Raw genomic sequence first — 16,342 nt, 5'->3', positions numbered from 1 at the left:
TTCGACTGGCTGAGCTGCTGGAGCCTGATACTAGGGAGTTATCTGCTCCAGAATGGGAATAGTGGGAGTCTAGGCTCCTCCTCCAGCCTGAGAGATGGCTGGTTCCATGGGTAATACGCCAGTCTGGGCCACACTCTCCATAAGTCCCACCAAACGGACCAAAGTGTCCTGAAGTACTGTGGTGGCAATGAACCCCTCCGAAACTTGAGCTGGTCTGGCAGGAATAGTTTGGAACCTCCTCGTCAAACTCTATCTGAGGATCCACTGCTGGGGGTGCTGCTCGGGCTCTAGACTGAGCCCTGCCCCCACCTCGGCCTCTGGCACGGTCTCGGTCCCGACCTCTACCCTGCGTAGGAGCTGCCACTAGAGGCTATGGCTGCTGCTCAGCTAAGGAAGTGGTACGTGTTCTCGCCATCTGCGAGAGAATAAAAGTAGAAGAGTTCAATTAGTATTGAGAAAACAACATCGCACGACAGAGGAGAATATAAGTGAAATTTGTTCCTAAACTTCATAGCCTCTGGAAGATAAGCACAGACGTCTCTGTACCGATCCTCCAGACTCTACTAAGCTTGCTCGTGAATCATGAGACCTAGGCAACCTAGTGCTCTGATACCAACTTGTCACGACCTGGAATTTTCCACCGATGGGACCGTGATGGCGCCTAACATTTCACTTGCTAGGCAAGCCAACGTTAGAGAATTATTAAAACAAATCCTTATTTCCATTCAGTAAATAACAATGATTAGCTAAGATGAAATATAATAAGTTCGGAATAATATAAAAAAAACTACATTAATTACTACCACCCGGATCTGGAGTCACAATTCACGAGCATTCTAGAATTTACTACAAGTAATAGTCTGAAAGAAATACAACTGTTTGAATAAAAGAAACAGTAAAACAGAAGGATAGACGAGGACTTCAAGGTCTGTAAACGGCTACAGATCTACCTTAAGTCTCCGGATAGCGGGTCCAACAGCTAAAATCTTGACCAACCCAAGCCGATACCAAAATCTGCATAGAAAGTGCAAAGTGCGGTATCAGTACAATCGACCCCATGCACTGGTAAGTATCGAGCCTAACCTCGACGAAGTAGTGACGAGGCTAAGGCAAGGCACTTACAAATCAACCTATACAATTTAACAGTGTATATACAAATAACTGTAATGAAGAGCTAGACAAAAATCATCGGGACGGGGAAACATACTGGGGGAAATACAAAATAAAGAGCTACAGCAGAATGAGAACTGGAACAACCAATATACTATGAATCAACAGGAGCACGAATACATTAAAGGAAAAATGCATGGCATCACCCTTCGTGTTTTTACTCTCAATCTCACCATAAAATCAATAGAAACGACACAGCATCACCCTTCGTGCATTAACTATCATTTCATGGAACGACATCACCCTTCGTGCTTTTACACTCACAATTGTAATGACCCAAAATGTCATCTTTAAATTTAATAATTAACTCTGTGTTTTAAGACCTCAAAAAGCACTATTTATCATTACTCGACTTGCGTTCACAGTCCGTAAAATTTTCCGGAAAGTTTTTATGCGAAAAATGAATTAAAATGTGAATTAGAGCTCTAAAACTCAACTGAGTTGACCTTGGTCAATATTTTTTTGCAAACGGATTTGGATCAGTATTTTAACAGTTTCGGTAGGTCCGTATCATGATTTGGGACTTGAGCATATGCCCGGAATCAAATTCCGAGGTCCCTAGACCGAGATATGGAATTTTGAATAAACATTAAAAGTTAAAATTAAATACTGACCGGATGTCGAATTATGTGCAAACGACTCCGGAATAGAGTTTTGATGATTCCAACAGTTCCGTATGGCGATTTTGGACTTAGGAGCGTGATCGAAATTTTATTTGGAAGTCTGTAGTGAAATTAGGCTTGAAATGGATAAAATAGGAATTTAAAGTTTGGACGTTTGACCGGGGAGTTGACTTTTTGATATCGGGGTCGGAATCTAGTTCCGAAAATTTTTACAGCCCCGTTATGTCATTTATGACTTGGGTGCAAAATTTGAGGTCAATCGGACTTGATTTGATAGGTTTCGACATCGAATGTAGAAGTTGGAAATTCTATGTTTCATTAAGCTTGAATTGGAGTATGATTCGTGATTTTAGCGTTGTTTGATGTGATTTGAGGTTTCAAATAAGTTCGTATGATATTTTAGGACTTGTTGGCGTATTGGGTTGAGGTCCCGAGGGCCTCGGGTGAGTTTCGGAGGGTTAACGGATCAAAAGTGGGATTTAGCTGCTGCAAAAGCTGCTGCAATTTTTCTACTGGAAATCCTGTCAAAATGCCTATCAAAATCGGGCTGCCTGTCAAAATCAGACTCCTTGTCAAAATCGAGCTCCCTGACAAATTGAGCTCCCTGACAAAAATCGAGCTACTGACAAATCGAGCTCCCTGACAAAATCGAGCTCCCTGACAAATCGAGTTCCCTGACAAAAATCGAGCTACTGACAAATCGAGCTCCCTAACAAATCGAGCTCCATGACAAAATCGAACTCCCTGACAAAATCGAGCTCCCTGACAAATCTGTAAGTTATAAAGACAGGGGACTTCGTCCCATTTGCCTTTTTGACGAATTGGAGCTTGAGCAGAGGCGATTTTGATATATTTTCAAGGAAAAACATTGGGACAAGTGATTCTAACTCGGATTTGGTCAATATACACGAATATATAGTTATTTTCACCATTTAATTAATGTTTTGAAATAGAAATTTGAGAAACTTTTAGAAATCTCATAGAAACGAATTTATGAGATTTCAGTGTCGATCCGGAATCGGATTTGAGTGAAACTGGTATGGTTGAACTCGTAATTGAATGAGTTATCCGATTTTATGAGTTTTGTCGGATTCCGAAATATGGGCCCCACGGGCGATTTTTGAGCTAATTTGGGATTTTATTAAAAAATGTAGTATTTTCTTATGAAATTGATTCCTATAATTTTTGTTGACTGTATCGAATTAATTATGACTAGATACGAGTCGATCGGAGTCGGAAAATCGAGAAAAAAGCATAATACTTGATTAAATTGGAGCAAGTCGAGGTAAGTGACTTGTCTAACCTTGTGTGGGGGAAATTCCCCTTAGGATTGATAATTGTAATGTGTGAAAAGTCGTGTACACGAGGTGACGAGTGTGTACACGGGCTAAATGTAAAAGATTATGTTTTAAATTGTGTAGATCACGGTTGCGCATTAATTAAACTATTTTATTTTGTTATATTCTTCATTATTGATTTAATGTTTATATTTTAAATTTGCTTGATCTTTTCCTGCTAATTATTTTATCTGTTTAGTTGGAACTTGGTTTCTCTTATTCTGTGCATTATTTGAAGGTTGATTTTCTTTAAATTAAATATTATTAATATGAAGTATTTGTCATTTTTCAACTTGATATTGAAGCAACGTATTAAAGATTTTGAAATATTATTTTCCTGAATTATTTACTCCTGAATATTTTTGTAAGATTTTTGTACTCATTGTGATGGAGCAGTAAGTTCTTTATTGTGGAAAAATATTATTGTTGAATTATTTTTACATGAGCCGTGAGCTCTTTATTGTAGAAAAATATCATTGTTGAATTATTTTGGCATGAGCTGTGAGCTCTTTATTGTGAAAAAATATTGTAGTTGAATGATTTTGGCAAGTTAAATTATTTGAGCACTTGAGGTGAAAATTATGATATATTGTGATATTGATACGCATGCGATGGTATAAGGTCTGGGTATTGAAACGCATGCGGTGAGATAAGGGTGGCTTGATATGCGTGGCTAGTAGGGGGAACTACTAGAAGGCATGCGGTATGATAAGGATGGCTAAAATGCGGGATGCTATTTCGGAAAAAATATTTTCTTTCAAATAAATTATGAAGGCTCCCGCGGTGAGATAAGAAAATGAGATATTGTAAATTTTATTTATGATTTGGGACTATGAGGCGGTACCTCGGGAGTGCCCTTGTTGATATTGATTTATGGCCGCAGTTGCCTTGATTATTTGCTGTGATTTTCTTAAAGTTGAAAGAAAATTCTGTTTTGTTTCCACGAGATATTATTTGCCATTATTTTGCTTAATTAAATGGTGGCACACTACTTGATTCATTTTCAATATCATTTTATTTTACTATATTGTTAAACATTTTACCATGCCATTATTATATTCTAGTAAGGCCTCACCTGACCTCGTCACTCTTCTACCGAGGTTAGGCTTGGCACTTACTGGGTACCGCTGTGGTGTACTCATACTACGCTTTTGCACATCTTTTTGTGCAGATCCAGGTACATCTTATCAGACCATGCATCAGTAAACTAGTTGTACGAGGAGACTTCGAGGTATATCTACCAGCGTCCGTAGACTCTGGAGTCCCCTTCTATCTTACTATGTTGTCTTCCTTATTTACTTTAGACTCTGATGTATAGAGACATAAAGAATAAATTCTTAGAAGCTTGTGACTTATTTTTACCGGGTTTTGGGAGTTGAAATTGTTTGAATTGTAGCTTATTTATTTTAGATATTTATTATTATTCCGCATTGATAGGCTTACCCAGTCTTAGAGACTAGGTGCCATCATGACATCCTACGGAGGAAATTTGGGGTCGTGACAATAATATGGCACGGCATCACCCTTCGTGCATTAACACTCTCCCTTACCATAATGAAATGCATAAATAACAACAGGGAGATAGAATAATAAGTAAAAGCCTTACTTCAACATTTGGTTCCACAATATCAATCTCAACTCTGAAATAAATGCTCAATTATCACCAGAAAATCCGTAAACATGATAAGAACGATCAATTTAACAACACTAGTCTAAACACGTAACAATTAGGCATAGGTAAGAGACAATATAAGAAAAACGGGAGAAAACAAGAAAAATAGGTAAATTGGCAGTGCATAAGTACTCGTCACCTCACATATACGCCGCTCACATAAATTTCACATAGCAAATAATCTGAGGTTCCTAATTTCCTCAAGTCTGGGTTAGATACAATACTTACCTCGCTCCGAAGGCCACTTAATACTCAATCACAACTTTTCCTCTAGAATTCACCTCCAAACCACTCGTATCTATTAAAAAATGACTCAATAATATCAAATATTGCTAAAGGAATCAATTACATTGCATAAATGTAGATTTCCCAAATTTTCCTCCAAAAAGTCGAAAATCGACCCCGGGCCCGCTTGGTCAAAACCCGAGGTTCGGACCAAAATCTATTTAACCATTCACCCGCGATCCCGGATATATAATTAATTTTGGAATCCGACTTCAAATTGAGGTCTAAATCCCCAAATTTCCAAAATCCTTGGTTTCTACCCAAACCCCTAATTCTACCATGAAAACTCTAGATTTTAGGTTGAAAGTTTATGAAATGAAATGAGTAATTGAAAGAAAATGGTTTAGAATCACTTACCAACACTTTGGGGAAGAAAACGACTCTTGAAAATCGCCTCTAACCGTTTGATTCTTAAAAATGTTGAAGAAATGGCTTAAGCCCCGTTTTGATTCTGTTTTATGCACTGGGCGACAGTGTGCATCGCGTTCCCGAAGAGCAGAGCTGCCAAGCCTTCGCGTTCGCGAGACCTTGCTCGCGTACGCGATGGTTACTCCCCCTAGCCTTCGCATTCGTGAGACAGTGCTCGCATTCGCGATAAAGGAAGGACCAACCCTTCCCCAGGTCCCAAATTCTTCGCGTTCGCGTTCGCGTTCGCGAAGGCTAAATCCCCCATGACTTCGCGTTCGCGACCAGGCCTTCGCGTTCGTGAAGAGTAAAATCAGCCATTCCAGTTTCTACTTCGCGTTCGCGAGAGTGCTGTCATGCCCCAACCTCGGGGAGCGCAACCGACGCTCAACCGAGTGAATCCGGTCGATCAAGCCTATTAGACTTTCCCTACCCGACTCATTTATGATCTGAAAAGAGGATGCGTTACCATCTGCTAAATAGGGGAGAGATCTGATATACATGCATAAACGTTGCTAGTCCATTTTTCATCATATACATTATGCCACAGTTAAGTTTTCAAAATACAACTAAGTCCAATGACCACTCTGATACCCATACACGACCCACATAAACGTCTACAGAGCCTCTAATGATACAAAAGACCAACATGACAATGCCGGCAACAAGGCCCCAGCTATACCTCAAAATATGAAAATTTATACAAAAGAAGGACTACTTGACCCCAGGAAGAAATGGGGCTCACCAAAACTACTGTGATGAGTGTGAGGGAGAACACCACTATCTGCGATCAGCGCTATCTGCGATGGAACCACCTACATCCATTCAAAGATGTAGCGCCCCCGGCAAAAGGGACGTTAGTACTGTCGAATAGTACTAGTATGTAAGGCAAACACCAATCTTAGTAGAATGAACAGTGAAACAAAGAGAAGGCAGTCATAATAATCAATAAGTGCTTCACAGAAATACAAAGAAATACCAAGTAAAGATCACATAGATTCCAATTCAATCTTTCCATCTTTTTAGGTTAATAATCTTTAGTGCCAAATGCCACAACTCACAATGCCACCGTGTTTTCACATGGAGTCCGGTCTCGGCCCGACCGGCTAAGCCATCTCAAGTGAGCCATATCCATATCCACAATGTAAATCAATAATTCTAACACAAATGCCATCATGTGTACAGCATGGCGTCCGATCTCGGCCCGATCGGCTAAGCCATCTCACTTGAGACATAACCACTTTCAATTGTTCACCCAATTCACATTTCTTTCCCATCTTTCGTTACATGGCACAAACAGTCTCATTTATTAAGTAGTTCTTGGCACTTGGGAACATTTTACAATTCAAGTCATCCCCTTTTTATTCGTTCAAGCAACATCATTAGTCATGTCGATGAGTACCATCACACAAGGCATTGCACACATAAGGGAAGGAGCTTGGAAATCATAATTACGTTCTCAAATAGCATGATGACACGGTGAACATCTAGAACAATTAGGGAGCATGAATCTTTCAATCCAACACACTAAGGTAAACAATTCTAATATGATCAAGTCAGAACTTACACCAATTATTCGGACACCAGGAGTTCGATTCTAAGAAGAAGAGAGTTAGCCATACATACCTCAATTGCGCTCCTTTAGACTCGACAATTATCCGGAACCTTTAGCAACCTCAATCTAGTTTAGCAATATACTAATTGAACCCAGAAATAGGAAAACGTTGATGGTTCTAGCTTACCTTTTCTCCCACACTCTTTATCACACATGCATGCAAGATAAACCACCCTCATTCCCATGAAGTATCACCCTAGTACCCCATTATAGCTATGTTTGAAATTAAGAGTTGGGATGATGAGGTCTTACCTGTTAGGATGAATAATTTGGTGCTCTACTTGAATATTTCTAAAGCTTTGAGTGATGGTTGAAGATTAATTGATGAAAATTAGGCCCTCCCTCTAGAACCCTCTCTCTCTCACTCTAGAAATATCATAAATGAGCTTCAAAATAGACTAAAGGGGTGTTTTAACGGAATGAGGGTCGGGTTTTAAATTAAGAAAACGGGTGCCTCAACACAGGTATGCGGTCGCATGGTCGCATATGCACCGCATAATGGTTATGCGGTCCGCAAAGTGACCGCAGAAATGGCCCTCAGGGACCTGAACTTTCGGCCCAGGTATGCGGCCAGTATGCGGTCCGCGTACTTATTCTGCGGTCGCATAATGCACCGCAGAACTCCCTCCATAAAAACCCAAGAGGGATTATGCGACCGATATGCGGTCCACATAGTGATTATGCGGTCGCATAATCGACCGCAAAGTTGACCTCAAACAGGCCAAACTTTCTGCTTCACTCTGCGGCCATTATGCGGTCCGCAGAGTGATTATGGGGCCGCATAATGGGCCGCAAAAACGCGTTCCTCTGCGAAACATTTTTCTCTCATCCCGTAGGGTACCGTTCAATCCAAAAAGTCCAAACCTATCTAGGCACCACAAAACCCCGAGTTTTTGGTTAAAATTTGTACGTGGCCTTACATCCTCCCCCACTTAAGATCATTCGTCCTCGAATGAGGATCAAGTTTCACTTAACACAACTTCAGTTATACCACATACCATCTGCCCCAAAGTTACCTAACTTCTTAACTTCCTGATAATTTCGCCAGAGTTTCCTTTGTAATTTGGCATATTCACCTGCCAGAGAGCCCCCGAAACACACATTAGCAACATATATAAAATTAAATGACACAACGGAATGCAAAATAACACCAACGCAAGCCTCATAGGGGACATATCATTAGAAATGAGCGTCTTTATATTAGCCGAACAAGTGATACAAAATTTAGGGGGACAACTTTATAGAGCTATTACATGGCTATTCAAATAAATTAGAGTACTTCTTTTTCATTTCATCCTCGGCTTCCAAAGTAGCTTCTTCGACTTGCTGGTTTTGCCATAATACCTTTACGGATGCAATTTCATTGTTCCTCAACTTTCGGACCTGTCTATCAAGGATATCAACCAGAATCTCTTCATACGACAATTCTTCACTAACCTCGATGGTCTCAACCGGCACCATAGCAGACGGATTTCCAACTACCTTCTTCAACATGGACACATGGAATACCGGGTGCACTAATGACATCTCAGGTGGTAGATCAAGCTTGTACGCCACCTGACCTATCCTTTGAGTGATTCTATACTGCCCGACATACCTCGGACTTAATTTCCCTTTCTTTCCAAACCGTATGATCCCCTTCATGGGAGATACCTTCAAGAACACCCAATCATCTTCCTTGAACTCTAAGTCTCTGCGACGAAAATCTGAATAGGAATTTTGACGACTCTGAGCAGTTTTCAACTGCTTTGTTATGATCTTAACCTTTTCCATAGCCTGATGCACAAGGTCTGGTCCTATTAGTTCAGCTTCTCCAACCTCGAACCACCCAATCGACGATCTACATCTTCTAGCATACAAGGCCTCAAATGGCGCCATCTGAATACTGGCATGGAAGCTGTTGTTATAAGCAAATTCTATGAGCGGCAAATGATCATCCCAGCTACCCTTCAAGTCAAGCACACAAGCACGCAATATGTCCTCAAGCGTCTGAATCGTCCGCTCTGCTTGCCCGTCAGTCTGAGGATGAAAAGTCGTGCTAAGATTTACCTGCGTACCCAAACCTTGCTGAAATTTCTTCTAGAAATTAGCTGTGAGCTGGGCCTCTCGATCGGAAATGATGGAAACTCGAGTGCCATGAAGCCTGACTATTTCCTTGATATACAATTGAGCATACTGTTCCACAGTGTCAGTTGATGTAACCGACAGGAAGTGAGCTGATTTCGTGAGTCGATTCACGATCACCCAAATTGAGTCAAACTTACGCGGCGTGCGCAGTAACCCTACCAGAAAATCCATATTGATCATTTCCCATTTCCACATTGGAATTTCTATATTCTGTGCTAACCCACCGGGCCTTTGATGCTCGGCTTTTACCTGTTGATAGTTTGAACATTTTTCCACAAAGTCTGCCACACCCCTCTTCTTGTTATTCCACCAGTAAACTTCCTTGTGGTCATGATACATTTTCGTAGAACCCAGGTGCACGGAGTATCTAGAAGTATGAGCCTCTGCCATGATCCTTTCCCGAAGACCATCTACGTTTGGAACACATAGTCGTCCTTGGTAACGTAATGTACCGTCATCCATGCCAAGATAAAAAAGGTGTAGTCTTATGTTTATGAATCTCTTCGTTCAGCTGCACCAACACTGGATCATTGTATTGCTTCTCCTTGACCTCCGCCACAAGTGATGATTCCGCCTTATTCCACATAATCACTCCCCCTTCATTAGAGTCCGCAAGACGAACTACCAAACTGGCCAACTGGTGAACCTCCCGGGCCAAGGGCCTTTGACATGCCTCCAAGTGAGCCAAACTACCCATAGATTTCCGACTAAGAGCATCCGCCACCACATTAGCTTTCCCCAGATGATACAAAATGTCGATGTCATAATCTTTGAGCAACTCAAGCCACCTTCTCTGCCTTAAGTTCAATTCCTTCTGCTTAAAAATATATTGAAGACTCTTTTGGTTCGTGAATACATCTACATAGACTCCATACAAATAATGACGCCAAATGTTTAATGCAAAAACCATCGCCGCAAGCTCTAAGTCATGAGTTGGATAGTTCTTTTCATGATTCTTAAGTTGCCTTGAAGCATATGCTATAACCTTACCATGTTGCATTAATACACACCCAAGACCGATCCTTGAAGCATCGCAATACACCACAAATCCCTCGGTACCCTCTGGCAGGGTCAATACCGGCGCCAAAGTCAATCTTGATTTCAATTCTTGGAAGCTCCTTTCACAAGCATCGGACCACTGGAACTTAACCGCCTTCTGCGTCAATTTAGTCAATGGAGAGGCAAGAGTGGAGAACCCCTCCACGAACCTCCTATAATACCCGGCCAAACCCAAGAAACTGTGAATCTCTATTGGAGTAGTAGTTCTAGGCCAATCCTTCACCGCTGCAATCTTTTGAGGATCAACCTTAATTCCTTCTCCGGAGACGACATGATCCAGGAATATAACAGATTCAAGTCAAAATTCACATTTTGAGAACTTTGCATACAATTGGTGTTGATGAAGAATCTGTAGAACTGTCCTGAGGTGGTCGGCGTGATCATCTCGACTTCATGAATATATAAGAATGTCGTCAATGAATACTATCACAAAGGAGTCAAGAAATGGCTTGAAGACTCGATTCATAAGATCCATGAAAGCTGCCGGGGCATTTATTAGCCGAAAGACATTACCAAAAATTCAAAGTGCCCATACTGGGTTTTGAAAGTTATTTTCGGAATATCCTGCTCCCTTACCTTCAATTAATGGTACCCGGACCGCAAATCAATTATGGAGAAGAACTTAGCACCTTGTAATTGATCAAACAAATTATCTATTCTAGGCAATGGGTATTTGTTTTTTATTGTGACCTTGTTGAGTTGCCGGTAATCAATACACATCCGCAGCGATCCATCTTTCTTTCTAACAAAGAGAACCGGTGCGCCCCAAGGCGACACACTTGGTCGGAATGAAACCTTTCTCTAGTAAATCCCTTAGTTGTTCCTTTATCTCTTTTAATTCTGACGGTGCCATTCTATAAGGTGGAATGGATATAGGCTACGTGCCCGACATCACATCAATCCCAAAATCAATCTCCCTGTCTGGAGGAATTCTAGGGAGTTCATCCAGAAATACATCGGGGAATTCATTCACAATTGGTACAGATTCAAGGGTAGGCACCTCAGTTGTGGTGCCGTAACTCGGACCAAATGATAAATACGCCCCTTCCTGATCATCTTTGTGGCCTTAAGGTAAGAAATAAACCTACCTTTTGTCATAACATTATTCCCCTCCCACTCAACAGCTAGCTCGTTAGGAAACTCAAGCCTCATGATTCTGGCTTGGAAATTGAGTTTGGCAAAACATGAATAAAGCCAATCCATTCTTATTATTATATCAAAATCAATTATCCCTAGTTCAATAAGATCGGCCATGGTATCCCGACCACGCACCGTGACAACACAATCCCTATAAACCCGTATGGCCATAATAGACTCGCCATCCGGAGTAGATACAGAGAACGGCTGATGAAGCTGTTCCGGTTCTATCCCGAAGCTCGTAGAAGCATAAGGAGTAACACATGACAAAGAAGATCCGGGATCAATAAGGGCATACACATCATGGGATTGAACAGTCAATACACCTATGATGACATCTAGGGAAGCCTCTGCACTCTGTTGACCATTCATAGCATAGACTCGACTGGGTCCTCCCGAACTGTGTGCACCACCCCTAGCTGTACCACGCCCTGTGGATGCTAGAGAGCCTCGAGCCAGAGGGGGTGCTGAAGATGTAGCAGCTGTAGGACTGGATGACTGAGCTGTGCCCCTGCCTGTACCCTGACGGGATGCACGACACTCCCTCTGAATATGGCCTCTCATTCCGCATCCGTAACATACTGGCATGTCCAGGTAGCAGACTCCCGAATGTATCCTCCCACACTTAGGGCATGGGGTCCTTTGCTGCTATTGGAATCTCTCTACTGATAGGCCCTGATGGTGGGACCCCCTGCTACCCTGATCGGACCTAAAGCGACTCCCCTGCTGCTGACCGTGCCCTGATGGTGGGGCACTAGCCGAAGACTGAACATAAGACTGGGATGGCCCAGATGATCCTCCCTGAAAAGCTGATCTCCCACCTCCGAATGAATCCCCAAGGTTGCATGCTGATCGGGCCCTACTACTACTTTCCCGTTCCATCATGAGCTTTAATTTTCGAGCCTCCGTAGCTTGGGCAAATGCCACCATCTTTCCATAGTTCATGTCAGAATTTAGAGCAGTTGTGGCAACCTCATTAATAACCAAAGGGCTAAGGCCCTGCACAAATCGACGCACCCTAGCCTCCATAGTCGGCATCATATGAACATCATACTTTGACAGGCGCATGAACTCCATGTGATACTCCCACACATTCTTACTACCCTATTTAAGCATCTCAAACTCCAAAGCACGGGCTGCCTTAGTCTCGGCAAGCAGAAAATGGTCTATGAAGGCATCCACGAACTCACTCCATCCAGCCGGAGGGCTCCCCTCCTCACGGGAATCCTCCCACATCTCAAACCAGGAATATGCCACCCCTTTTAGACGATAAGAGGCCAACTCTACTCCTTCTGTCTCCGTAGCACGCATAACTCGGAGAGTCTTATGCATCTCATCAATGAAATCCTGAAGGTCTACCCCGGGATCAGTACATGTGAACACTGGAGGGTCTAACTGAAGGAACCTGTTTACCCTAGAACCGGAAGAATCTCCTTGCAAGCTAAATGAGGTGGGTGCAACATTTGACCTCTGAGCTTGGGAAGCTACTAACTGAGTCAGCATCTAAATAGCTCCTCTAAGATCCCCATCAGAAATATAGGGACCTGGAGCTGGGGATGGAGGTGGAACAGGTATATCGGCGGGAGGGATCGTGGCACCCTCCGCGGGTGTAGGAACTGGGGTAGTCTGTTCTGGAGTAGACAAATTAGGCAGTGTGATAGTAGGGGGATTATCCTCACCCGCATTATCAAGTAGGGGATCAACAACCACTCCTGGGGTGGTATTGGCTTCTTGGCCAATTCTCGCTCTCTTCTTAGGTGCCATTTACTGAAAGTTAGAACAATGCACGAGTTAGGGGAAAACAACCTCACCTTCCGCTCTATCGCACGATATAGAACAACAATGAAGGGTATCATTCTTAAATGTCCAAGTAGCCCCCTAATTATAGACGTGGTCGACAACACATCGATAAGAAGGTCTCTACTAAACACAGCTCCGAGACATCGTAGGACACTTTAAAATCTTAGACTCTAATATTTGTCACGCCCCAACCTCGGGGAGCGCGACCGGTGCTCAACCGAGTGAACCCGGTCGAGCAAGCCTATTAGACTTTCCCTACCCGACTCATTTATGATCCGAAAAGAGGACGCGTTACCATCTGCTAAATAGGGGAGAGATCTGATATACATGCATAAACGTTGCTAGTCCATTTTTTATCATATACATTATGCCATAGTTAAGTTTTCAAAATATAACTAAGTCCAGTGACCACTTTGATACCCATACACGATCCATATAAACGTCTACGGAGCCTCTAATGATACAAAAGACCAACATGACAATGCCGACAACAAGGCCCCGGCTATACTTCAAGATGTGAAAACTTATACAAAAGAAGAACTACATGTCCCCAGGAAGAAATGGGGATCACCAAGACTGCTGTGATGAGTGTGAGGGAGAGCACCACTATCTGCGATGGAACCACCTACATCCATTCAAAAATGTAGCACCCCCGGCTAAAGGGACGTTAGTACTGTCGAATAGTACAAGTATGTAAGGCAAACACCAATCTTAGAAGAATGAACAGTGAAACAAAGAGAAGGCACTCATAATAATCAATAAGTGCTTCACAGAAATACAAAGAAACACCAAGTAAGGATCACATAGTTTCCAATTCAATCTTTCCATCTTTTTAGGTTAATAATCTTTAGTGCCAAATGCCACAACTCACAATGCCACCGTGTTTTTAGACGGAGTCCGGTCTCGGCCCGACCAGCTAAGCCGTCTTAAGTGAGGCATATCCATATCCACAATGTAAATCAATAATTCCAACACAAATGCCACCATGTGTACAGCATGACGTCCGATCTCGACCCGATCGTCTAAGCCATCTCACTTGAGACATAACCTCTTTCAATTGTTCACCCAATTCACATTTCTTTCCCATCTTTCGTTACATGGCACAAACAATCTCATTTATTAAGTAGTTCTTGGCACTTGGGAACATTTTACAATTCAAGTCATCCCCTTTTTATTCATTCAAGCAACATCATTAGTCATGTCGATGAGTACCATCACACAAGGCATTGCACACATAAGGGAAGGAGCTTGGAAATCATAATTACGTTCTCAAATAGCATGATGACACGGCGAACATCTAGAACAATTAGGGAGCATGAATCTTTCAATCCAACACACTAAGGTAAACAATTCTAAAATGATCAAGTCGGAACTTACACCAATTATTCGGACACCAGGAGTTCGATTCTAAGAAGAAGAGAGTTAGCCATACATACCTCAATTGCGCTCCTTTAGACTCGACAATTATCCGGAACCTTTAGCAACCTCAATCTAGTTTAGCAATATACAAATTGAACCCAGAAATAGGAAAACATTGATGGTTCTAGCTTACCTTTTCTCCCACACTCTTTATCACACATGCATGCAAGATAAACCACCCTCATTCCCATGAAGTATCACCCTAGTACCCTATTAAAGCTATGTTTGAAATTAAGAGTTGGGATGATGAGGTCTTACCTGTTAGGATGAAGAATTTGGTGCTCTACTTGAATATTTCTAAAGCTTTGAGTGATAGTTGAAGATTAATTGATGAAAATTAGGCCCTCCCTCTAGAACCCTCTCTCTCACACTCTAGAAATATCATAAATGAGCTTCAAAATAGACTAAAGGGGTGTTTTAACGGAGTGAGGGTCGGGTTTTAAATTAAGAAAATGGGTGCCTCGACACAGGCATGCGGTCGCATATGCGACCGCATAATGGTTATGCGGTCCGCAATGTGACCGCAGAAATGGCCCTCAGGGACCTGAACTTTCGGCCCAGGTATGCGGCCAGTATGCGGTCTGCGTACTTATTCTGTGGTCACATAATGCACCGCAGAACTCCCTCCGCAAAAACCTAAGAGGGATTATGCGACCGACATGCGGTCGCATAATTTACCGCAAAGCTGACCTCAAATTTACCAAACTTTCTGCTTCACTCTGTGGCTATTATGTGGTCCACAGAGTGATTATGCGGCCGCATAATGGGCCGCAGAAATGCGTTCTTCTGCGAAACATTTTCCTCTCAGCCCGTAGAGTACCGTTCAATCCAAAAAGTCCGAACCTATCTAGGCACCACGAAATCCCGAGTTTTTGGTTAAAATTTGTACGGGGCCTTACATCCTCCCCCACTTAAGATTATTCGTCCTCGAATGAGGATCAAGGTTCACTTAACACAGCTTCAGTTATACCACATACCATCAGCCCCAAATTTGACTAACTTCCTAACTTCCTGAAAATTTAGCTAGAGTTTTCTTTGTAATTTGGCCTATCCACCTGCCAGAGAGCCCCCGAAACACACCTTAGCAACATATATAGAATTGAATGACACAACAGAATACAAAATAACACCAACGGAAGCCTCATAGGGGACATATCATTAGAAATGAGCGTCTTTATATTAGCCGAACAAGTGATACAAAATTTAGGGGGGACAACTTTATAGAGCTATTACATGGCTATTCAAATAAATGAGGGTACTTCTTTTTTATTTCTACTATAATAACGCAAAAATCTATCTAGGCACCACAAAACTCCGAGTTTTTGGTTAAAATTGTACGGGGCCTTACAAGTGCCTTCGCGAACGCGAAGAAGGAAACCAGAAGTCATTAGAATCTGCAGAAAACCAGATTTTCCAAAGTCCAAAACATGCTGTGGCCTGTCCGAAACTCACCTGAGCCCTCGGGGCTCCAAACCAAACATGCACACAAGTCTAAAAACATCATACGAATTTGCTCACGCGATCAAATCACCAAAATAACACCTAGAACTACGAATTTAGCACCAAATCAAATGAAATTCTCAAGAACACTTTAAAATTTCTATTTTCACAACCGAACGTCCGAATCACGTCAAATCAACTCCGTTTCTCACCAAATTTCACAGATAAGTTATAAATATTATATTGAACCTAT

Source organism: Nicotiana tabacum, chromosome 19 (assembly GCF_000715075.1).
Source record: "Nicotiana tabacum cultivar K326 chromosome 19, ASM71507v2, whole genome shotgun sequence".
NCBI lineage: Eukaryota > Viridiplantae > Streptophyta > Magnoliopsida > Solanales > Solanaceae > Nicotiana > Nicotiana tabacum.
This window is presented reverse-complemented; position numbering follows the sequence as displayed.